We start from the raw sequence: 24186 nt of genomic DNA, 5'->3' as shown, positions 1-24186 counted from the left end.
TGAAACAGATAATTGACTGCATAAGCAGTTCCAGCTGAAGAATGTACATGAGAAGGCCTTACATTGATTGGTTGTAGAGCTGAGCCTGTAGATTAAGCTCCATACATAAAATTTTCAAATTTTCCTCACTTCCTGTTTGTCCAGGCAGTTACACATGACATTTTTATATGAGGGAAAAAAAATGCTTCAAGGGTAGGTAAAAGCAGAGAACCATTAGTTCTTTATTATTACTTATGTGTCTCTGTTCTGTATCAGAGACACAGTCATATGATGCTGAATTTGTTATGGTCCTTTTGTTTCTATATATAACATAATACAGATTTTAGGGAAATCGAAGAGAGGGGTTATACGTTGAAAACATCTATCAAAATCTCCCTTCTGTCAGAAATAACATGAGATATTAAGGAGCAGTAGTCAGGAAATAGAAAATAAAATTTGAATGCTTAAAAAAGTTCTAGATAGTAGGGGCAACGTTGTCTTTAAAATCTTGTTATGGTCAAAAAGGAAACACTCCTTACATAGAAAGCTGTGAATTTATTTTTATTTTAGTAGAAATACAAATCTCACAGAATTCTTATTTGTCCTTATCTAATTTTTACAGAAAAAAAAAAAAAAGAAGAAAAAGAAAATACAGAATACAATTGAAGTTTCAATAATATTAGTACAATTAAAGTTGTTTTGCACACAATTCCTAGTACATGCCTCCTTTTCTTTGCTGTTATACTCATAACTTTGCTGCATCCCTGGCTGGTAAGGTCATCAGTGCTAGCCTATCTCAAGCAGAAAGGAACTGGGGAGCACTGGAGCAGATCAGAAATGTTTTGAGTCTTTCACTGACAAGAGTGAAATGTTCATGGTGGAATTACTTTTCTTCATTGGTAGGAGACATATGATATTGATGTTCATGGGTTTTTTTCTTCCCCTTCTCTAGGATACACTCTGAGCCACGGTTACGTGTTTGCTAATGCTCTGCACCATGCTATTTATTCATCAATCTGCAAGTTTACGTTACATCCAAACACATGGTGCATTTTTACATATTTTAAATACTGTTGTTCATTCTCTTCATTTCAGCTTAGTGTAGGCATTCTTTAACTGGTTATTGCTGAGTTGTCTATAGCCCCTGGGATCTCAAGTGTCAGCTTGTTCTCTGCCATTTTCTGACGAACCCATGCCTGTACTCCTCCACACTGCACCCTTATGTCTTTATTAAATATTTCATTTTACCAGAATAATTACTTACTACTGCCATATAAAAGTAAAATAAATTAGAAAAAAATGTTACTCAGCTAAACCATAAATAAATAAATAAATAAATAAATGCGGGCAGACCAAGACAAGTCCAAAGCAAGAGTGACAAGCTTCAGTTGTGAGGACTTGCAAAGTCAGTGAAGTACACAGCCCCTTATTAGCAATTGCAATAACAGTTCACAGAGCAACAGGACTACAGTAGAAGAAAGCTACGTGTTTAGAGGAAAAAAGATATTTAATTTTAAATAGTTTGGTCCTTGCCACAATATTACAAGTTCTGGGATTTAAAATATGGTGAATTGTGTAAGGAAAAAAACAAAGTGGGAAGTCTTACATTAAATCAATATTTGGAAATCCAAATACTGTTACTATGAACTAACATGAATTTTTCATTTTGCTTGTCAAGTAAATGCAAGATAGCTATGGCAAATATTCAGTGTTGCTAGTCTTGAAAGAAAAGATTCAAATCTGTTGCTCATGTGGTAAATTTTTACATAAGTAATCCTTTCATAGTTAACTTTTCCAAATTATGGTTCATCTGAGTGAGAAAAAGGTGTATGATTTGACCATAAAATGAAAGCAAACATGGTTAATCTAAAAAGTTGCTTGAAATTACACTGTAATTAGCAAATACTTCCAGTCTTACTTTCAGGAATGACACTGAATGTGTAGATGTGGCCACAATCTTCAGATCTTCTGTTCGTTAATTTCTGACTAATAGTTCCCTTTTGTTGCATCACGTTTTTCTTCCTGTTTGAGGGCATATCCTTACTTACTATGTGAGAATTATTCCCATTAAATTTGGCACAAGTTGTAGTGAGATCAGAGGGATATTTCTGGTCTCCTTTCAAACTTTTTCTTTAATCATGCAGGTTTTCCATAAATGCCATTCCATGGAAAACCTGCTAATTAGATCTTTGTGCATTTTTGATATTTTGCCCAATGAAACAGAAAGGTACTGACTCAAAGTGAGATGTACTGTGTGCATCTTCAGCTGTCTCTACATTTAGTGAGACTTTTCTGCATGGACAATGCAGAGCAAAAGAAGAGATTAAAGTGTACATGGGATTGGTATTGCAGGTCAAATAACTCAGTATTTAACTTAGAGGACTGCTTTCCATATTTTTATTACTGGTCAATGTTAGAGATAAGATAATGACCTAGATGAAATTCTGTCTAACTAGTTAGAAAAAGTCCATAGATTTGCAAAAAAAAAATTTATGTGAATATCTTACTTGATTTTTTTTCCATGTAATATTCTAAGTGACTGATCAAAACTAAAGTTCATTATTGCAGATAAAGAATCATGAAATGGTTTGGGTTGGAAGGGGGAAATTAAAGACATTATATATATATATATATATATATATATATATATATATATACATATAACTGTATATATGTAGTTCCAACCCCCTGCCATGGGCAGGGACACCTCCCACCATACCAGGTTGCTCAAAGCCCCATCCATCCTGGCCTTGAGCACTGCCAGGGATGGGGCATCCACAGCATCTCTGGACAACCTGTTCCAGTGCCTCACCACCCTCTATGTGAAGAATGTTAATGTCTAGTCTAAACCTCTTTTAGTTTAAAGCCATTACCCCTTGTCCTATCACTACACCCCTGAGAGAGTCCCTCCCCAAGTTTCCTGTAGGCTGCCATTGTCTGCCCAGACTGTATTTGTGCTCGGGATTGCCCCAGCTCAGATGCAGGACCTTGCCCTTGGTCTTGTTGAACCTCATGAGGTTTGCACAGGCCCACCTTTCAAGCCTGCCCAGGTCCCTCTGGATGGCATCCCTTCCCTCCACTGTGTTGACCACACCACACAGCTTGATGTCATCAGCTCAATCCCACTGTCCATGCCACCAACAAAGATGTTAAACAGCTCCGTCCCTGTTCTGACCCCTGAGGAACACTGCTGGTTACTGATCTCCACTTGGACATTGACCATTAACCACCACTTTTTATGTCCAACCATCCAGCCAGTTCCTTACCCACTGTCCGTCTGTCACATCCATGTCTCTCCAATTTAGAGACAAGGATATCATGGGGGACAGTGTCAAATTCTTTGTACAAGTCTAGATAGATGGTGTCAGTTGCTCTTCCCCTATCCACCAGTGCTGTGACTCCATCATAGAAGGCCACCAGATTTGTCAGGCAAAAATATACTTTCTTTACAAGTTAATTATAAGGTTTAATCGACTTAGTTGTCTGTGCTTACCAACTGTTTTTTTCATTTCTGTACCCCACTTGTACTAGTGGAAAAATTGTGAGTTGGCATTCACAGACACTGAAAATATTGAACTAATAAAAATAATTTAAATGACTGCTTTATAATTAAAAGGGAAAAGTGGGAACAAAACTCTTTTATTTTGGAATTCCTTTTATTTTTCTGATTCAAGGTGGAGACATTTTCAGGATTCATAGAATATTTTAGTATTTAATGTGGTGTTTTGCATTAAAAGTGGATACTGACAATGTAAGTTACAATGTAATTAACAAGGTTTCATTTTGAGTCTGAAGAAATTGAATATGTATGTTCACCATATATATTCCAAGTATTTTTTTTCCTCTTTAATATTGAGTTGACATTTTTTACTCACAGTAAGACAGATTTTGACAGAAGTAGTAACTCCAGATAGTTTTGTAAGACTTAAGTAGTCTTACAGGCATCTTAGGCTTGTTAGTCTCATTGGTATGGTATGTCCAAGCTCCACTTCATGCAGTTGCTATTTTGTTCACAGAATCACAGAATTTCTAGGTTGGAAGAGACCTCAAGATCATCGAGTCCAACCTCTGACCTAACACTAACAGTCCCCACTAAACCATATCCTTAAGCTCTACATCTAAACGTCTTTTGAAGACTTCCAGGGATGGTGACTCCACCACCTCCCTGGGCAGCCCGTTCCAATGCCTCACAACCCTTTCAGTAAAGAAATTCTTCCTAACATCTAACCTAAAACTCCCCTGGCGTAACTTTAGCCCATTCCCCCTCGTCCTGTCACCAGGCACATGGGAGAACAGGCCAACCCCCACCTCGCTACAGCCTCCTTTAATGTACTTATACAGAGCAATAAGGTCACCCCTGAGCCTCCTCTTCTCTAGGCTGAACAAGCCCAGCTCCTTCAGCCGCTCCTCGTAGGACTTGCTCTCCAGGCCCCTCACCAGCTTCGTCGCCCTTCTTTGGACCCGCTCAAGCACCTCGATGTCCTTCTTGTAGCGAGGGGCCCAAAACTGAACACAGTACTCGAGGTGCGGCCTCACCAGAGCCGAGTACAGGGGGAAGAATACCTCAAAGCCAACTCTTCTTTTGTCAGATGTAGATGTAATAGCTAGCTTAATTGGAAAGACAGTGGGCAAGAAGAGAATCTATATTCTTAATATAGAACTAGAAATTAGATATTTTTTACTGTTTGAATAAACTACTATTAATAACAGTTGCTTTCTTGGACAAAATGATGTTGAGTAAGTCTTAAATTGTCTTAAGACATTTTGAAGACGTGTACATTTCAACCAAGTAGTATAATAATTAAGCTTTTCATCCTTCAGATCTTAAGATCAGATATCCTGATCTTACATCACACCAACTTTAATTATAAATATTTTAGTCAGGATCTGTATTTATCCTGGTAATCTCATTATTAGGTATCAGTATAATCAAGCAGAATAGAACAGGATACTTATATAAATTAAAATTTGGAACATTCATGTTACCAGGGACCAATTAATTGGCTTTAGGCAAGATAATAAAGAATTTCTACTAGTTTTAATAATTAATACACTACTGAATTTAAAAATAACATCCAGCAAGTAGGGGATTATTGCAAGCTTGTGAATGCTGCCAGGAAGAAGCAGATAGAAGTTAAGTTGGAAAGCAATGATTATGTCCAGTAGGGTATGTTACCTCCAGATAGGAGTAATCTTCTGACCTATCTCATGTAAGATTTCACATGTTCTGCAGGTACCTAGCATGGCACTCACACAAAATCAAAGCATATAAATCCAGCATTTGCAAAATCTGTCAGATTCTTACATTTTGATTTTGAAAGTTCCCTAGGTGTTTAAGCTTAGGCTTCTGCATTTATGTCACTGGTATAGCTAGAAAGAGTGGTTCTATTCAGCATCTTGAAAACATGCCTTATTCATACCAACTCATCTTCATTCCTTCTTTTCCCAGCTATGAAATGCATTCTTTATTTACGAGTGCTCCTGGCATGCCCCAAAGGAATTTGTTGTCCTTTCCCTGAAGTCTGAAGTTCATAATTTGAGTCTTATATGAAGAAGTATAAAGAGACATTTTGATAATTAGGTCACAATTAGTCATAATTAGGTCTCCCTCATGTACTAGAATACTTAGGCTCTTCCTATGGCAACCCAGCTGCCTTTCTAGTTCCTTGCTGGAGATCTCTTCTTTCCTGGCAGCATTAACAGCAAGACCTGCAAAAGGAGCTTGATCCATATCAGTGTTATAAACCTGTTGAGTCTCTTTGTTGCTCTGCTCTTGCAACTCTTCTTCTACTACTACAGTAGAACAAAATAAAAACTTGGGAACTAAATTCAAAAAATCTTTTGGAGAAATAGAACCTGGAATTTTTTATCCAGGCTCAAACGTAATTAATATCTCGTTTTCTTCAAGAGTGAGTGAGATCCGCTTTGTCAGCCAACAAAAGCTCTTTGTCTCATTGCTCTGAAAGAAGAGGTTGTTATTTTAATTGAAGCTCAGTTACATATTCTGCATCAGTAAATGAACTAGGGTTCATCTCATATTTATAATCTTGTTCAAATAAAACCAAGGTTAAAAGGATACCGATAGACATTTTTCCAAGGTTTTTAAAAAGATAAGGCATGGTTATTTTGTCTCTAATGATGCCTCCTTTATTTTTAAGTAACCTTTTTTCTCTTGGCAGCTTGCCCATATTGTTTGCTTTTTTTTATATTCTGTGCCAGTACCCATATAGCAAAGAAAATGGTTGAAAGTCGGTATTTCATGATAATAAAACTAGAAACTGTTATCCCAAGATGATTCATTCATAAGTATTTTTACGTGGCATTGTATTCACCCTTTTGTCTAGATTTAGAGCTGGAAGAGTTCCTGCATTACAACAGTATTTTTCTGCATTAATATACTTTGTAGTGACTTTTTTGAGAAAAAAATAAAAATAAATAATAATAGCTGAATGGGTCAATGCTTTTGGGACTGAGTCACAAACTGTAGTGAAAAATTTCCCAGAAATATCTTTGAAATAAAAAAAAATACTACTTGCAATAATACATTCCACTTTTTAGATATAACATTTTTCAATGTAGTAATGCAATTTTCCATTGTGGGAAGGGCTGAAGATTTGCACTTAACAGCACTGAACTCTTTGATGTTTGGATACACTTTTTCATGGACATTTTATGGTATAATCAGTTTTGGTTCTGAGTTTCAAGTATGCTTTTATCTGCACCCTCTTCTTCAAGAAGTCCTTCCTAACTTTTTTTTCTTCACAGTTTTCCTCATAGCTTCCTTAATTTGATCTGATGTTTTTCTTTCACCTTTGTGTTTGTCTATGTAGTCTTTCTTTGCCAATCAGGCATTAGAATACCAAGACATCACAGTATTTTCTTCTCATTCTGACCTTGTTTGTTTGCATGACCCTGTTACAGAGCAGGTAGACTTGCAGGTAGGTCTAAAAGAGCTTGGATTAGCACTAGCAGACAGCAGGACGGCTTGTGACTGGCAAGAAGAGGGTTTCAGTGCTTTTGTAGTCACAGCAGTAAAAGAAAAGTCTCTTTGTTACCTCAAGGCTGCAGAATTTCTTGTAAATGCGCTTTATAGTGGTGGTGTACATAAATCTGAGGGCTTCTTTTCCTGGATGTGTAAATCATTAACAGAACAGTATGTGTGGTCAGTAGTCAGCTTACATTTTAAGTAAGTAGTTCTTACTTTTATCTAGGGCATGTGGTTACAGAAAAACATAAAACTGGTAAAGGTTCAAATTCATCAATACCTCATATGTAGCTGCAAAAATGGCATCTAGAATTTTCTGTTTTATATGTACAATAATTGCTCAAAAATTGCTCATTTTTCCTTATAGACAAATCTAGCTACTGAAAAGCAACTCATGCATAGAATCTGCTTAATCCTATCATCTTTTCCTGCTTCACTCCCTCTTCCTGGAGTCAGTCTACCCAAGCCCTGTATTTTCTTAAAGAAAATTTAAACTGCTTTGTCCTCAGCCTTGAGGTGATACAATCGCACTCCAGTTACTCATACAACCCCTCCCTAACCTGTGGCTCCATTCTCTGCCTTTTTTTGTACTATCATTAGTCAAGGTTATTGTTCTGTGCCTATTTCTATCAAATGTGTTAAGGTCAATGTAAACATTTTTTTTTTTCTCTTCACTTCCTTAGTATAAAAGACATTTGAGGGACAAGTTAGCACTTGATCTCGCTGTGAAGGCTTGAAATTACATCTTGTTTTTTGTGATATTAAGGTTTACTTCTTTCACAGAGATTTTTATGGAGGAGGCTCCAAGTTAATTTCCAAAAGTGCTTTTATCTACACCAACTTCTTCTGGAAGTTCTTCCAAACTTCTTACTAATTTATGATTGTCTGCTTGAGCCTTCTTAGTTTGTAAGGCATAAGTCATAAGAATGCATCTTAACCTGAAATGTGAAAAATAGAAGGTAAAAATGTAATGTTATAAAATTGTTTTTATTGGAAGCCTGTTTAAGAATATTATGCAGCCAAAAAGGAAAAAAAAAAAAAAGTTTAAAATAGTTTGCATTACTTCATTTTCATCCTCCAGAATCATGTAACTGTACACCAGCTTAAAAATAGAATGGAAGAAAGACAGTAAAGTAAATATTTTCAAACTAAAGGTTTTCATTTCACCCTGTTTGGTTTTTGTTTTCTTTTGTTGTGTTTTGTTTTAATGTAGGAAGCAACATAATATTTGCTTTGCAAACTTTGATGATGAAAGAACATTCCAGTTTTTTTTGTTTTGTTTTGTTTGTTTTTTTTTAGCCATGTTCAATGCATTCTACATCTTCATAGAAAATTAAAATAACAGTAACTTCTATACATTTTATGATATCTGAGAGAAATTCTGAAGTTATGAAACTTGGGGTGAGAGTTTATCGGTTGTTCTTACTATTTTTATATATTGGAATTACTTCAGTGAAGTTGAACTCAGCTGCTTACTATAAGGGATGTTTAATGTCTCTCTGTATTTAGGTAAATAGTGGCTTATTTACCTGAATAACAGGCAGCATCTGAAAAATTATACTGGCTGGTGCTACAGGTTCTTCTAATAATCTTTGCAGAAAACATAGAAAAATCCAACCAACAAAACAAAGAACAAATACGTAGATACTGGCATTCAAAAATGCAGAAGGTACATGCTTCGAGAGAGGAATCCCAAGGACCTACATGGAGTAAAAGGAATGTTTTACACTACGTCAATGTTAAGTAGTTGGACAAACCTAGCTTAGATGGAACTGTCCTAGGACAGAAAGCTGTGAATTATATTAAATAGTATGGTATTTTCTTTTATTTCTATTATTCTCATGCCATCTGAGTACAGATGTGTTTAGACGCCCCAAGTGAAGTTGGTTTTGCATGTTGGTCTTTCCAAAGAGAGGCTTTATTCAATCTGTTGAGATGGCTTGGAGGTCAACAGTGTTCACAGGAACAAAAAGCTGGAGCCTCCATTTTGTGAGTGTCCCACCAGCAGCCCATAAGCACAGAACAAGCGAAGCTGTATCACTTCAGTCTGGACAGACTTGAAGAACACCACAGCCCAATATACTGAATCCCAGCTCAGCAGTCAGCTGAAGGGAAGAGTTGAGCAGTCTCAGAAATCAGAAAAGACAAAGTCAAGTTTAGAGGGCTTTGTCATTCAAGTGAGATTCTAATCTCACTGTTTTTAGCTTCAGGTCAGTTTTAAGTTTCATTAGATTTGGATCTGGGCTCTTACTGGTTTACTTATTAGACCAATGGAGAAAGACTAAGAATTTGCATTTGGATTTTCATTTCCGCTGTATATACACAAAAAGGAGATGATGATTTTATCTTCAAATCAGTTTAATAACTGAAAGTGTTACTGGTGCGCTGGTGCATTATCATTCTAGAATATTTCTGAGCCCATTTCCAGATTGTTTTCACATACTCAGCATGGGTTTGTTTAAAATAAACATGTTATATTCCCTGTGATCTAGAAATTCATCTGAGTCACTGTGAAACTTTTTTTGTTTTCTCAAGTGTTCACAAGCTACTTATATTGTGCAGATATGTTGCATGAGAAAAATGGCAGTGCATTCCCCTTGCAAGTAAAAATTGATCAACATCAGCAAAAACTGCAAAGCTTACAGCACATAAGCACATGCTACAGGCAAAAGAAAATTGGGAAAAACATATGAGAATCACAAAAGCATATTAGATTTTCTGCGGTGAGTAAAGGTGCTGCCTTTTCTTTACACATAAAACTTTATTGTATCCCTCCTTGAGGAAGTGGCTTCAGTCTCTTGCCATAGTAAACAGAATAGTGTACATAATCCCAGGGCCACGATAACTTAAACTTCATGATCTTAGCGACTGAGGACAATTGATTAATAATTAATTATTGATATTACTCTATTCACTTCAGCAGTTTTAAACCTAAACATTTTTTGCCTAGTGATCTTATTTGACAGGCAAGCAATCTTGCTGTAATAGGTTTCATTCTTCCAATGCTGCCCTGTTTAGTGGAACGCTAATGCTATGCAGTAAATTGTCTCCTATTCTGCTGCTGTAGGGATAAATGAGCACTTCAAGAATATCTGCATCTTAGGGAACAGGACAGTGATGTTCACAGGAGTGGACTGGACCTGGGAACACACAGCTTTTACCAAAATGACAATGAAAAATTAATTCCCACCTATATTGATCTCTTTCATCTAAAACAACCAGCAGCTGCATTCAGCTAAGGTCTTTCTAATCTTGAAAACTTTCAAACAGTACTTTTTCCATAAGTATGATATGGTCTTGAACAATTGTTTTGTGTGCAAAGTTTGAGAGGTTCTGTTTTAGCAGTGAGTTGGCTTTTTTTTTTTTGTGCCCACTTATTCTCAAGTAATTTTTTGAGTGTTCATTCCAAACTAGCTGGGGAAGGCTGTTAATATTGTATAAATCAAAATATAAAGTCCTTGTATCAATCAAAATATAAAGTCCTTCTTTTCTGAGCCCATAGTGAAATCCTTAATTTTCAGACTGTTTCATTACAAGCCATTTTTCCTGCGACCATGAGAGCCAAGAAAGTGATCTGCTTCTTTGCTGAACTCCTGGTACTGTTTAGCCCCCCAGACTCCCAAGACCACCTAGTTTATTTGCAGCAAGATAGGTTTCTAATTGTGTCCATACAATGCATGAAGAGAGAGCTGATCAAAATGCACACCGCAGAAGACCTTGCAGAGTGATCTAGGTAGATTGGAGCATTGGGCAATCATCAACAACAAGTTCAGCCAAAGAAAATGCTGGGTTCTGCACTAGAGACAGAGCAATGGGAGACACAGGTACAGCATGAGACACGAGTGGCTGGGGAGCAGCTCAGCAGGATGGGATCTGGGGCTGCTGGTCCACAGCAGGCTCAATGTGAGCCAGCAGTATGCCCGGGCAGCCAAGAGGGCAAAGAGCATTTTGGGGTGCATTAAACACCGCATGGCCAGCCAGCAAAAAGAGGTGATTCTCCCACTATACTTAGCATTGGTGCAGCCTCACCTTGAATATCAGGTGCATTTCTGGGCTTCACAATATAAAGAGGATGTTAAGGTCCTTGAAAGTGTCCAGAGGAGAACAACAAAGCTGGTATCAGGGCTGGAAGGCATGTCCTGTGAAGAGAGGCTGAGGACACTTGGGTTGTCTCATATGGAGAAAAGGAGGGTCAGAGGTAGTCTCATTGCTGTCTACAACCTTCCTGAGCAGGGGAAGTGAAGAGGGAGGTGCTGGTCTCTGCTCGGGGTGTATGGGAACAGCACAAAGCTGCACCAGGGGAGTAGGTTCAGATCTCCATGAAGGTGGTCAAGCACTGGAATGGGCTTCCTAGAAAGATGCTTGATGCCCCATGCCTGTCAGCGTTTGAGGGACATTTGGACAATACCCTCAATAATGTGCTCTAACTTTTATTCAGCCCTGATGTTCTCAGGCAATTGGATCCAATGATATTTGTAGGTCCCTTCAAACTGAACCATTCCGATTCTAATTCCACTTTAACAGTTGTGTCAAAATACAACATGCCAATTATTTCCCACATACCTGTTTTCAAAATTTTGGTCATTTTTTAAATCTGTTTAATGTTGCAGTTGACAGGTTTTTTTTGGGGAGCTAATGAAAGTTGATCTCATTTATATAACTCATTCCAGAAAAATTAATCAAAATTGTTTCAAGTTAAGACTGCTGTGAAGAAACAGCAGTAGCTTACTTGAGTTCATCTCTATGATCGATGAGAATTTTGTTTCCTTTTGCAGAAATATACATGTTCATATTAACTTGCTGCTGACCTTCTGTTTTTTTAAGTAAGTTAAGTGCATTTTTCATTTTTCCCTGATTGCTGGTACTTAGCCAATTTGAGTGAAGGAACTGCAGTTTTTAGTTTGTGCAATTTTCACTTGCTTCTGAGAGTGTGAAAGGGCAACAGACATCATAGTAACCTAAATGACTGTGCAGTTACTGTATAAGGAGGTCAGCCTGAAATTCAGATATGTGCTCCAGGAGAGTAAAATTTTTGGATAGCAACTGAAGAGTAATGACAGCACAGTAGAGGAGTGGACAGAAAGGAAAATATGGTTCCACATTTTCCTGATGGCAGCCTTCCGGTATCTGTAAGGAGTTTATCAAGAAGATGAAGCCAGGCTCTTGCCTCAGTATACGGTAGGACAAAAATTGACAGGTATTGGAATTAGAGAGGTTTCAACTGAATATAAAGGAGCATTTGTTCACCTGAGAACAGTCAAGCAATGAAACATGTTGTCCCAGGAAAGCTGTGCAGTGTCAGATTTTGACAAATTTTCAGCTATGAATGGATAAACCGTACACAGCCCCGTCAGGTCTCATAGGTGACTGGTTTGAGTTACCTCCTCTTTTGGAGTTCTTCACTAGCAGTGCCCCCAATTAAAAGTAAAATTTCAGTAGCTTGGACCTGCCTGGTCTTACCAGTCCTGGCAATAAGATTTAACTGCCACCTAGTTTATTGTAGTCTAGCTACATCTAGCTTAGTGTAGTCAACACATAGGGGAGAATAGGTGGATACAAGCGCTTCCTAAAAATAAACCTTGCAGATGTGTTTACTACATACTATGTAGCTCCAAATGTTCACATAACTTCATGGAATTGTAAATAAACATGCTGTATTTGGTTTTCCACTTTCCTAACTTAAACAGCTGTTGTATGTCTAGAGTTAAGGTCAACTAACTTGGCTTTCTTACTTGTGTTCAAGCAAATACCACTTATTTGTTCTTCCAGACTGATTTTTGAACGTTTCTTTTGAGTGGAAAGTTAAACAAAGATATGCTTCTGCATGTCTAATTTGAGAAACATGGATAGTTGGCGGATTTCAGTCTCCAAGGATGGTGACTCCACAAGCTCTCCTATGCAAGCTTTCATGGTTTAATACAAAGCTTATGAAATACCAATTAAATTGCTGAGTAATTGATTTCTCTATAAAAAGAATTGCAAAAGAGATGTTGCTTTCTCCCTTTTCTCCCACAACTTCTCTTCTTCCTCAGCCTCCCCTGCCTTCTGGATGTGTGTGCACACACACACATACACAAAACAGGTGTTGGAATATTTTCCTTTTATCTCTGTCTACCGTACTTCTTCTGACTACTTCAGCTACTTCTCTCTTCTTCCTTTACAGAGGTCTACTCTTGATCTTTTGCTCTTCCTCCACAAATATACTGCCTAATCTCATCTGAAAAGATAACTTTATCTATCCTCTTTGTGTTGATTACCCATGAATCTACATCTGCAAACATTTCCCTTTGCCTTTTAACCAAATAAAAATATTGGCCAGCCTCTCTGATGTTTCTTTGTGAATTTATCACCAGCAGACCAAGCTGGACATGGCTCAAGGACAGTTCTTGATTAGTCGCCCAAATCCTTTGTTATTCACTCTCTTTCTTAGCTACTGTAGAAGTATAGAACCACCCTGCATCTTAAGCAGCAGATCACTTTTCAGATATGACTTCACATCCAGGCTGTCTTGCAGATTCTTCTGGGTTGCTGCTGTAAAATACTGTGCTTTCTGCTGACTAGATCTCTTCTTGTATGTTACACTAAACAGCCTCAGAAAAATAAAATCAAAACCATTCTAAAATTACAAAATAATCATTGGAGATTCTGCTGGATGAAACTGCTTTTTGTTTGGTTTACTAAGGAAGTGAGGCTGACTGATCTCATAATCTATAGTCCCTATTCCCTCCAATAGCATATTATCCTGTTGCCCAGTTTAAATCACATTTAAAAGAGGATAGAATTACCAAAGAATGTACAGAATTGAACATTCTTACAGAAAGAATGGAAATTGTACATTCTTACAGAAAGAAAGGAAATGTACAGTTATTTAATGAAAATTGCCAAATGAATGGAAAAGAGAGAGACCCTAATTAGTGCCCCTCCTTGTGTTGTAGGAACATTGTGCAGAATTTCATTAACGTTATATTCCACTAGGCAAAAGTCAGTTGGGCAGTCAGCATGTCTCATATAGAAGCCACCCCATGAGCTCCATCCTTTCTGCCTGTTAGCCAGTGGAGTACCATGGAGGATGTCAGGAGGGAGGAAGCTGGTATTACAGTGGAAAGGTGAAACAAAGAGAATCAGGCTTTATTAATTCCACTGCTCAAAGAATAACATGTTTTTTTCCATGCTGGTCTCTGCTTTAATAATGTGTTATTGCCACGTTTTAGAACTTAACTCCTGTTGACTCACTATTGCAAAACTGTTTCTGAAAGAGCTTTTGTTCTCTTAGAATTACAGACTTATTTTATTCAAGGGCACAAAGTGTCAGCAAAAAATGGGCAAGAAATATTTGGTGCAACTCAGGGGATAAAGAAGAAGCAGTATCTCTAAGGCACTCATCACATCCTGGCACTACTCAGCAAAGGTGTAAAATGGAACTACTTGAAAATAATTTTGTTTCATACCAGCTGTCTATGACTCAAACCTCATCTCCTGTCTTGAGAAGGATGGAAAAAAAAAAATCATTACAAAATCCAGGACAAGAATTGTCTTATTCCATTCTGCTATTATCACAGCTGGCACAGAGCCCATCTCCCCAATTCACAATGTCCTTAGTCAGATACTCCACCCAGACTTTATAAGCTTGTACTACTTTCATCATATAAGTCAGAGGTTTTGCTGGGTTTTAATGTCAAACACTGTAATATAATTAAAGCTGGAGGAAAAAAACATAGGCATTCATATTATATAGGTGCTAGAAAGGACAAAGAATTATGTTCCTCAGTAATGTGAAGTGTGCTGTCACTCTGAGCTTTTTGTAAAGTGATAGCTAATGAAGTGTTCTAGGATGTAATTTCAGTGCAATCACTCAAAGAGAAATACCAGACATATTAACCTTGCTGGGGATTACCAACCTGCATACTAATGGAGGGATATGAAAAAATAAATAAATAAATAAATAATGACAAAGCATTTATTTTCCATGCAGTTAGCCAAACACAAGCAAATGAACTTTCTGAAGAATGACAGTGTGTTCCCAGGTTGAGAATTTGTATGGTTTATTTAATGGTTTGGCTGTAAAGTCAAAAATAAAGTGGTTTGTAAAGGAATTCGGTCATTGGCTGCTGCTCTTGTTATGAGCACAGCTCCTCTAAAAAAGGAGTCAGAATTTGACTAATGGAAAAATATCATATAAAAGAAAATAAAAAGAGATTCAGGATTAGAACCAGAATTTCCTGAACTTCAGTGCCAGTTCTTATACATGTTCACCAGTGGAAAATGAGCATAGCGGAGCTCTAGCGCAGTTTATTTCAGAACTGGCTTCATAATCTCTCCCTAATAAATGGAATTAGTAATATATTTTAGCTCTGTTTTTGGAATGTTGTCCTGAAGGGTCTTAAGGGTAAAAGTATCCAGAGTGTTGTGTCCACTTCTGGGCTCCCTGGTACAAGAAACACATGGACATACTGGAGTGAATCCAGCAAAGGAGCACCAAGATAATTAAGGTACTGGCATATTTCTTATATAAGGAAGGTCTGAGAGTGCTGGCAGTGTTCAGCCTGGAGAACAGCAGGCCCAGGGGGATCTTACTGATATGTATATATATGTGATAGGGGGGAAGTGAAGAAGTTGGAGCCAGGCTCTTCTCAGTGGTATCCAATGAGAAGGCAAGCAGCAATGGGCACAACTTAAAATACAGGAAATGCCCCTTAAATGTAAGAAAAAACCTTTTTTACAAGGGCAGTAAAATGGTTGAATGGGCTGAGAGGTTATGACTATACAACGGAGAGGTTGTAGAGCCTCTGTCTTGGAGATACTCAAAACCCAACTGGACATGACGCTGGGCAGCCTGCTTTAGTTGATCCTGCTTCAAGCAGTGGTGTGGTGGACTAGAAAACCTCCAAAGGTTCCTCCCAGCCTCGTCCATGCTGTGGTTATTTGCATTTTTTTTGAAAATTCCTGGATTTTTTTTATTTTTTTTTACAATTACTTGGATTATTTATTTATTTATTTATTTATTATATATATTTTTTTTACAATTACTTATAACTAAATTGCTACTACGAATTTTTCTGCTTTCAATCTAAAGACCTCAGAGTATCTTGGGAATTCATTTTATCAACATTGATATTATAAATGTGATTTAAAAGATTCACATCTCTGTGAGATTTGGTGTCTGCATTTTGCAGGTGTGAAAGAGCTGTCCAATACAGGAGACTAAGCTGTCAGCAGGGACAGGAATAGAACTCTGGAGCTGAGTTCTAGTTCACCTTCACCAGCAGAACATGCACTTGTTTCCCAACACTTCTGTCTTTTCTGCCTCTGGGACAATATCTGGAAGGCTTGGTGTCCTCCATGGTTTTCCACCCTTGAAATTTATTTCCTTCTCCTATCCACAGATTTGTACTTTGCAACCTATGCTTTCACTAAGGAAACTAAATATAGATTTAGGTCTTAAGTAGCAGCAGCAGGTCTCCAAGCTGACAGACAGCTTGCAGAAATTACTCTGATTTTAACAGTTATGACCTGCATTACTGAGTAATTTTTTTTTTAAAGATAATGATATTAGCAGTGCTAGCTGTACTTCCTGCTGATTGTTTGCTTATACAACTGATGCATGTAGCCCACGATCTAGAGTATTTCTCCTGTCATGGTACCAAAAGCATAAATAATTTCCTACCACTTTAATTTCTAGTAATGGACTGGTTATACCTAATTACTAAATGCACTGTGGGCAAAAATGTATGCATTCAGTGTAATAACATTGATTTAATATCAGAGCGTGTACTGGTGAATTCAGCCCCATAGCAAAACTGACCTTGAGAGGCTGCTACTATACATTCCAATTCCTGCAGGGGGATGCTTGCTTCTTCAAGAATTTGAGCAAAGATTGTGTCAAAGAAGGAATTAATATGTAATTTTTTTTTGCAGTAATTTGCCTCTATTTAGCTGCTACTGCTTTAAGACTCCACCTGATACAGAATATTTCACATGCAGCAGTTCATATTTTGTAGGTACTGTATTGAAAAAAATCCTGAGATGCCATAATACTTAGCATTACAGAAATAAAAATAAACAGAGCAATGTGCATTTCCCATTAAATCTTCACAGAGGAGATTGAGATATATTGGAAAGGAACTTCAGATCAATAGGACTCAAAAGAGTAAAGAGGTTCATACAGATAGCTTAGTAAAGTATTGAGGACATGTGCTTTTTTGCTGAGCCATGTGAATTACAAGCATATCATTCTTAGAACTTATGCTTGACAATAACACTGAAATACAAAATCTGACCAGCCTGTGAAATTCTCATTAGGGTGAGATAGTTTTAACAGGTGAAATTGTCATATATAGATATGTGTGTAAAGAAAATACAGTATTAATGGTATCTTGTGCATATAAAATTCATCACAGGGAGAAACAGGATAACAAAAGATTCCTGAAAAACAGGTGGCCCTAATATCATGTGCCTCAGTAGGAGAGTCTTGCCTTTACCACACATAAGATCTTAAGACTGCTTTCTTCTTGCATCTGGCTATTTGCAATTTTCCCATGAATACATAATTGACATACAATAGAGCTTTAATACTATGCTAAAAGGAAATCTACATACTTATCAAGTCGTATAAAGTATGTGCTCAGATTGTGATTCTGTAAAATGAATCACATAATTTGTTTACGATTTTGAATGTTGAAAATGATTTGAAACCAAGAAGGTGATTTGGGATTGAGTATTGAAATGAAAAGGAGTGAGCTTAGGTTCATAAACAAATGTTCATCCTAAGGATAAATGTTCACACTTTGTATAGCAACACGGTTGTTATTGTGTATGTGTTTATTTGGAGATGCTCTGCTTGTGTATGCTACTCCACACACAATTGTGAAACTGTTCTAGGCATACTCAGGGATAAAGTAAACAGTCTTTCTCATATCAGAGCTTTTGAGGACTGAAAAAGAGCCAGTGACCTTTTCTTTTCAGCTGCATCTTTGCATACTTAAAAACTTTCAAGTACCAGTTTCACCCACCAAAGAATTAATTTTGTTTGAGCAATAAAAGAATTGGGCAATTACACTAGAGTTGGGAACAGAAGTAGAGGAGTAGTCTTTGAAAAGCGGTGCCCATCAGCAACTTGCAGAACCTGTGTGCTTTTGCATCGCTGGAGGAGGAGTGTACCAGCAATCTCTTAAAAAACGCATCCAGTCAATTTGGTTTTCATATCAAAGATAAAACAGAGGTTTGAGATGTGGCTAAATGGTACTGTGCTTGTTTAACCTTCCGTCACTGGGACATTGCTTATCTCTTGTCTGTATAGGATGCTACAACACTCATAATGTACTTACAGCTTCTGTAGAAGGATGATAACATGAGGTTAATGGTTGTGTTCAGATCTGTATGCCCATGGCTCTCAATCTGTAATTCTTGGTACCTGTCCTGAGTAGCTCAGAACATAGTCTGGAAAGGACAAATAAGATGTGCAGCAGCATGTTACTTCATTAACAGTAAATGTCTGAAGCAGTTTAGGAAAGTGGCAGAGGTAGCTGTTGAACTAAGTATATTCTTAGTGTATTTTAATCAGCAGCATTTAACTATGAAAAAGAATAGATCTGTGGTACTGAACAGCTGGTAATTTTTCTACCAGTCAGCATGCTTCAGAAAAGATAGCTGTGTAAATGAAAAGTAGGATGGCAAATGTTTACAGGCAGCTAGGGCTCTGAAAATGAGGTAAATATCAGTTTGATAAATCTGAGCAAGAAAAGCAGAAAAGCAGTACACTGAAAAGCTCCGTATAATCCAATGGACTTCTGTGAGTCACTTGGTGGATTTATTTCTAAAATATGTGTTTACATCTAAAGATTTCTAAGTGTGTTATTCACCAATCCATACTGTCTGCAACTAATTTGCCCTTTTAAGGTCCTATTGGTATTTGCACTGTCTTGAAAGACTACCTTGAGGCAATCAAAAAACCTGCTCTTCATCCAGATAGCAGCTTTACAAGCTGACTCTCCTGTGCTCTCTGAGCTGCACTTGGGACAAAACTTTAGGGGGGAGGAAGGAAAGGCACCAGCAGCCTCTTTTACCTGCTCTCCTGGCTGGGTCTTAGAGCATTAATAGTTTGTGTGTACTTGAGATGCTTTGTTCGGAGTGCTGATGGTAGCCACCCAAGAGTGTTATATGGGCAGACTTGTCGGGTTGTACCCATCCTTTTCTTCTGGAGGGGCCCCTCTTCACTCTGAGAGGCCCAAAGTTTTCAAATGGAAGAAGATCTTAAGGGAGACAGAAGCCTGACTGTTCAGGCTCAAGGATTTTGTCATGTCCCTTTAAACTGTCTGCATCAGATTTGCAAGTCTGGTACCAGTGAGTGTCTACCAAACAGTGTCAAATATATATCAGACGTAGTTTCAGTGAAGCAAATCAAGGATTAAATAAAAAGAGCAGTTTAAAACATGGCTGTGCTATTCTTCAACATTTTTTCCATTGGCATTATATAAAATATGTTTCTAAGTAGGATGTGCAGCCAAGATGCAGGCATAAGACTGTAAAAGGCACCACTGGAAATTCAACATGAAAAGATGCAGGTAACAATAATGATTGAAGGTGTGGATCCAAGTTTCAATAAATATGACTTTTATATCAAGTGAAAAGGTCAGTCTTTGTGTAAGCAAGGACTTAAAAGCCTGTGCTGTGTTATTATGTAAAGTAAAACCGACAGTTACAGCTTTTTTTCCTCCTGCCATTTCTATGTGCTTAAATGTCAGCATAAGGTTTTTATTTCGGGGATTATGGAAGCAATGTTGTGGATTAAACACAAAATGAATTTTATTACCATCTGAAATATGATTGGGTAACTATGGTTGGGTAATAAATGTTGATTGTAATGGGATATAAAACAAAGTGGACTGATGTTAATTACAGAGGCTAATGGCTGATTTCCAGTGGTCTAAATTACCATGCTTAAAATTATTTCAGCTGTTAGTAACATTTACTAGTTTGCTGCAATTTACCATGAAATCCACTATACCAAGGCCAGGCATGAAGGTTCCTACTGCTTATGTCCTCTCTTGGATTCCATGTAAATAACAAATACTTCTAAAAGTATTGATGATGTTTCAGGTTTATGACCTTCATACTTTCTCTCTCTCTCTCTCTCTCTCTCTCTTTTTTTTTTTTTCTTTTTTTTTTTTTTTGACATTTTTGTGAGATATCTTTTATCCAAATAAAGCATGTGCATCTGACATTTCAGACGCTTTGGTGTAAAAAGTTGTCTTTGTCCACCTGCAGTTCACAAGACTTCTGCATTTCAGTCAGTTTTCTTTTACATGAAAATCAGATCATTCTGCTTGCAAAAAGCTCTGAAGTGACCCCTTCACTACTCTATCTTCATACCTTCCCCCTTAGCCCTAACGTGAATGGGGGTTATATCATGTTGAATAAGTGTGCCACTTTAAAGGGACAGAACTCCAGAGCTTGTTCCAAGATAAAGTCATGACCGTGTATATCAGTGTATAAAAGCAGATAATTACAATACACACCATGGGTCCATTCTGAGACTGAGTGCAAAGAAAAAATTCACAGTTGCTGAATCAAGTCACAGTAAAGAGTGAATCAAGAACATTTGCTGAAAAATCAGATGTAGCCTGATGCATTGATACATGCTATAGCAAAATGCCCTTCATTTCAGTTGCAGTTGTGTTTTTTGTAATCACCAAATAAAACAAACATACAGAAGAAAAGTGTTAAAATCAATTTTACTTCAGTAGACTATGTATTTTTTATTCCATGAAAGCTTTTCTTCTCCAAATTCTGAGCTATTTCTTCATTATTTAATAAAGGAATGTACTAACTCCACAGAGGAGTCGGGCCAACTGAAACATTCATGTTAAATATAATTTGACATATTTGTTATTACAGCAGAGGTAAGGGAGAGGCTTATGTCCTTAGTCTGTTAAAACTAAACACTATCCATAGCCTGAAACCCAATATTCTGTTTTTAATTATTCTTTATTCATGAAGCCATCTGTTTGCATTTGCTTCACAATGACGATGCCTCTGTCTTTGCAAAATGGATTTCTTCAAGTAGTTTCTTGGCATGTTTCATTTTTCCCTGTCAGGGGTGCAAGCATCACCTGCTGGAAATGCATTCATCAGTAGGCAACACAGCACTGTCCTTTCATCTTCAAAGGAACAGAACGAGTGAGTTAATGTATGAACGGGTTAATGAATGAATACATTAATAAATTTACCTTTAACCTCTGGAGATTGCAGTGTAAGTTTTAATTCCGTAAACAAGTACATAAAAGTCTCACAGCCTACAACCTCAGGGTCATTTCCTTATTCTTACAAAACAAACGAAGAATCCAAAATACATTTCACCATGTCTGAGAATCTCCAAGGAGTAACAGCCTGGGATGAAGATGGGGGGTAGATCAGGTCAGTGCTATACTTCATTCAGTTTATCATGCAGAAATAAGAAGGGAAAATCATACTGCTGACTAAAGGATGAATTCAGTTCCCTCAGAGATGCATATCTTAGCTTTTAGGAGTTTGGTATTTTCTTCCCTGCAAACCTGTAATTAAATAAAGACAGTTTTGCTACAAGATGAGCATCTAGGTGGAATTCAACAGGGTTGTGATACAGCAGTATTGATACTTTACCAGTCTGGCTCTCTAGGAGGTCAGAGTAATATGAGCATTTGATTTTCTATAATAAGAAATTATGTGGTTTCTACTCACATTAGGGATTAACACCAGCTATCTAAACACCTGCAGAAAATAATTGTATAAAATGAGTTAAACTCTAGTCTATTTAGGATTTAGGTGCCGGAGAATATCTACAAAATTCCAACAAGATTAGAGCTAGGTGGGATAAAGATACCTCCCTGCATATCCACATAGTTCTAATATTAAAGGGAATATAATGCTTTAAGTCAGCAGTGCAAAAAGATTAATTGTTTTAAGCTTGGTAAAATGAAGGTTGAAGGTTAAATATTGTTTTATTCACATTATTGTCAGCTGTTTCTCTCAAATAATTGTAAAAAAAAATTATCTCAATTTTAGACCGGGATAAGGGATTTCATTACCTTAGCTAACCAGTGTGCCATTTCATCCGTATGTGGCATTAGCAGCCTTCAGCATGCAACTACGAAGCTCTTCTATCAAGTTTGAAGCTTGGGAAATATGCTTGGGAAATGTTCTTGTTCACAGATCATAGTACATTGAGAGTTTATACCAGTTTGGTTGGAGTAGTACTTTTTGGTAGTTGCGTTCTTTTATGGAGCAACTCTACAGTCACTTAAGCGGTACATGTTTAAGTGTACAGCATATACTTAGAAAAAGACAAAGAAACAGCTGCTTTTATGACCTCGTACTGAGGACCTCCTGAAAAAGAGAACATTGTAACAGCAAAACAATTATTTTTTCAATAGTTTTCTCCGCTCCCGCTGCTATTGTTAATTATTGAGTATATTTGTGATTGAAGAAAAAGATTTTTTTCCCCTGCAGCCAGGTTCCTTCTATTACAGCCTTACCACAATCATAAGGCTTTGAAGAGAGACTTCAGCCAAAAGGGGCTGTTTCAATGACAGAGAATAAGTCTGTGCTAGAGCTAAGGTCACAGCTTTCTTCAGCATTACCATACTGATGCTTGCAGGCACTAAGATCTAGAGATTTTTTTCTCCTCTGCTCAACCCCATCACATGTTCACAAAAAAGATGTTATCTAGGGTAGAATCCAGTGGAAGAAGCTTTGAAAATCAAAGGGGGTACTAGAATATATTTTAAACTACACTTTTATCTAACCCTTTACTGCCCACTGCCAACTTTTTATTTGTTATTTCCCAGTTCTCTGTCCTTCTGTATTACAGTTTTCCCTCATATTCACTCCACAAATCTTTCACAATTTTCTTTGTTATTATGTTTCCTTTACTACTTCCAAAGTCTTGTTCCTCTGCTTCCTGAAAAGTTTTACTCATTCTAGCATGTCACCAAAAATATGAGGATAGTAAAAGAATTCATGCCATTGCATTCGTTGTTGAAATTCTGTGTATAATTGAAGATTATCAGAAATTTAACATCACATGTTTTCATGGAAAAAAAAAAAGTTATTAATGAGCTAAAATTATTTGCATACTCTACTTAGATTTCAAAAAATGTTCTGTTAGAAAATTTCAAAACAAAATGTTTTCTGTTGGAAGTTATTTGGTGATATTTATTACTTTTAGAATTTTGAAAATCTGCATGCATTGCTTTTAGTCAAAAAAGATTTTTTGACAATCTAAAGTGAAGATTTTCCAAAACTTGTTCTTCGTAGGCAGTTTCCATTTTATGGGATATTTTTATTTATTTATTTATTTTTGGTAATGAAAATAATCTTTAGTTTCAAAACAAAAATATTCTTGTTTTGACCTGTTTGTTATATCCCTTTCTTCTACTTTGTATTTTTTGTTATTTTTCAGTTATTCAGGAACATGAATTCTTCTTAGTACTCTATTTAACACGGTCGGATTCTGTCTTTCTTCTCAGGGCTATAATAATAAGTAAGATTATAGCAATTTGATACAGAAATACCTTGGTTGAGTGTCTTTGTTCTGGATTATGCCAGTGATATGACCAATTCTATCATTAACCTTTCTGAGCACTGAGATACAAACAATCCAGTAGCTACTATACAGCTACTAGCGTAGCTGTAGTAAAATTGACCTTTTTAAGTCAGTCATATTACACAGGGATCTGTCACTAGTTCGTGGTATCACTTCCTGATGAAAGCAGTCACGACAGAAGAATAAAATTTGGTGACAGGGTTGAACTTTTTTTTTTTTTTTTTTTTTTTGTAATTATAAGTTACAGAAATCTGAAAAAGTGGAGGAAGGTTTATTTCTAAACATAGCAGACTGCAGGAAAAAGTGATTTTCAAAATTTTTAATTTAGCAATCATAACTATGTGTTTTCTGTTAGAACTAGACTTTCTCTTAAATGCGGAATAATTGCTTCATTTTTAAAAAGTCTTTATGACATGATCAAGATCTACAAGGCATCTTGTATTTTGGGAGAAATTCTTTATTTAGCCAACCTTGAGTCAAACTCTATTCCCAGCTCTGAAACTGATTATCAGATTCCTGTCCTCCTTAAAACAGGAAAAAATTCACTGAGCTCCATCTTTGAACTACTTTTCACCTTATGCCACAGTTGAGTAACTTCAGTGCAAACATATTTTTGCCATATTCAGTTGTATGTTATCTATGC

At 36.9% G+C, this 24186-nt stretch overlaps 1 protein-coding gene across 4 annotated transcripts in view; it reads left to right on the top strand.

Moving 5' to 3' along the window:
* PRLR (prolactin receptor) overlaps window positions 1-24186 on the top strand; it is a 169035-nt gene that overhangs the window by 112284 nt on the left and 32565 nt on the right. The window contains exon 1 of one of the 4 annotated variants that reach the window (XM_068666365.1): window positions 21222-21376. The exons of the other annotated variants lie outside the window; for them this stretch is intronic. The gene's annotated coding sequence lies outside the window, so the exon portion shown is untranslated. Of the gene's footprint in view, window positions 1-21221; window positions 21377-24186 lie in introns of those variants that run through there. 4 annotated transcript variants of the gene reach the window in all.

This window comes from Anas acuta, chromosome Z (genome assembly GCF_963932015.1).
Source record: "Anas acuta chromosome Z, bAnaAcu1.1, whole genome shotgun sequence".
Taxonomy (NCBI): Eukaryota; Metazoa; Chordata; class Aves; order Anseriformes; family Anatidae; genus Anas; species Anas acuta.
Note: the sequence above shows the minus strand (reverse complement) of the source record. Positions and strands in the feature narration are given on the sequence as shown.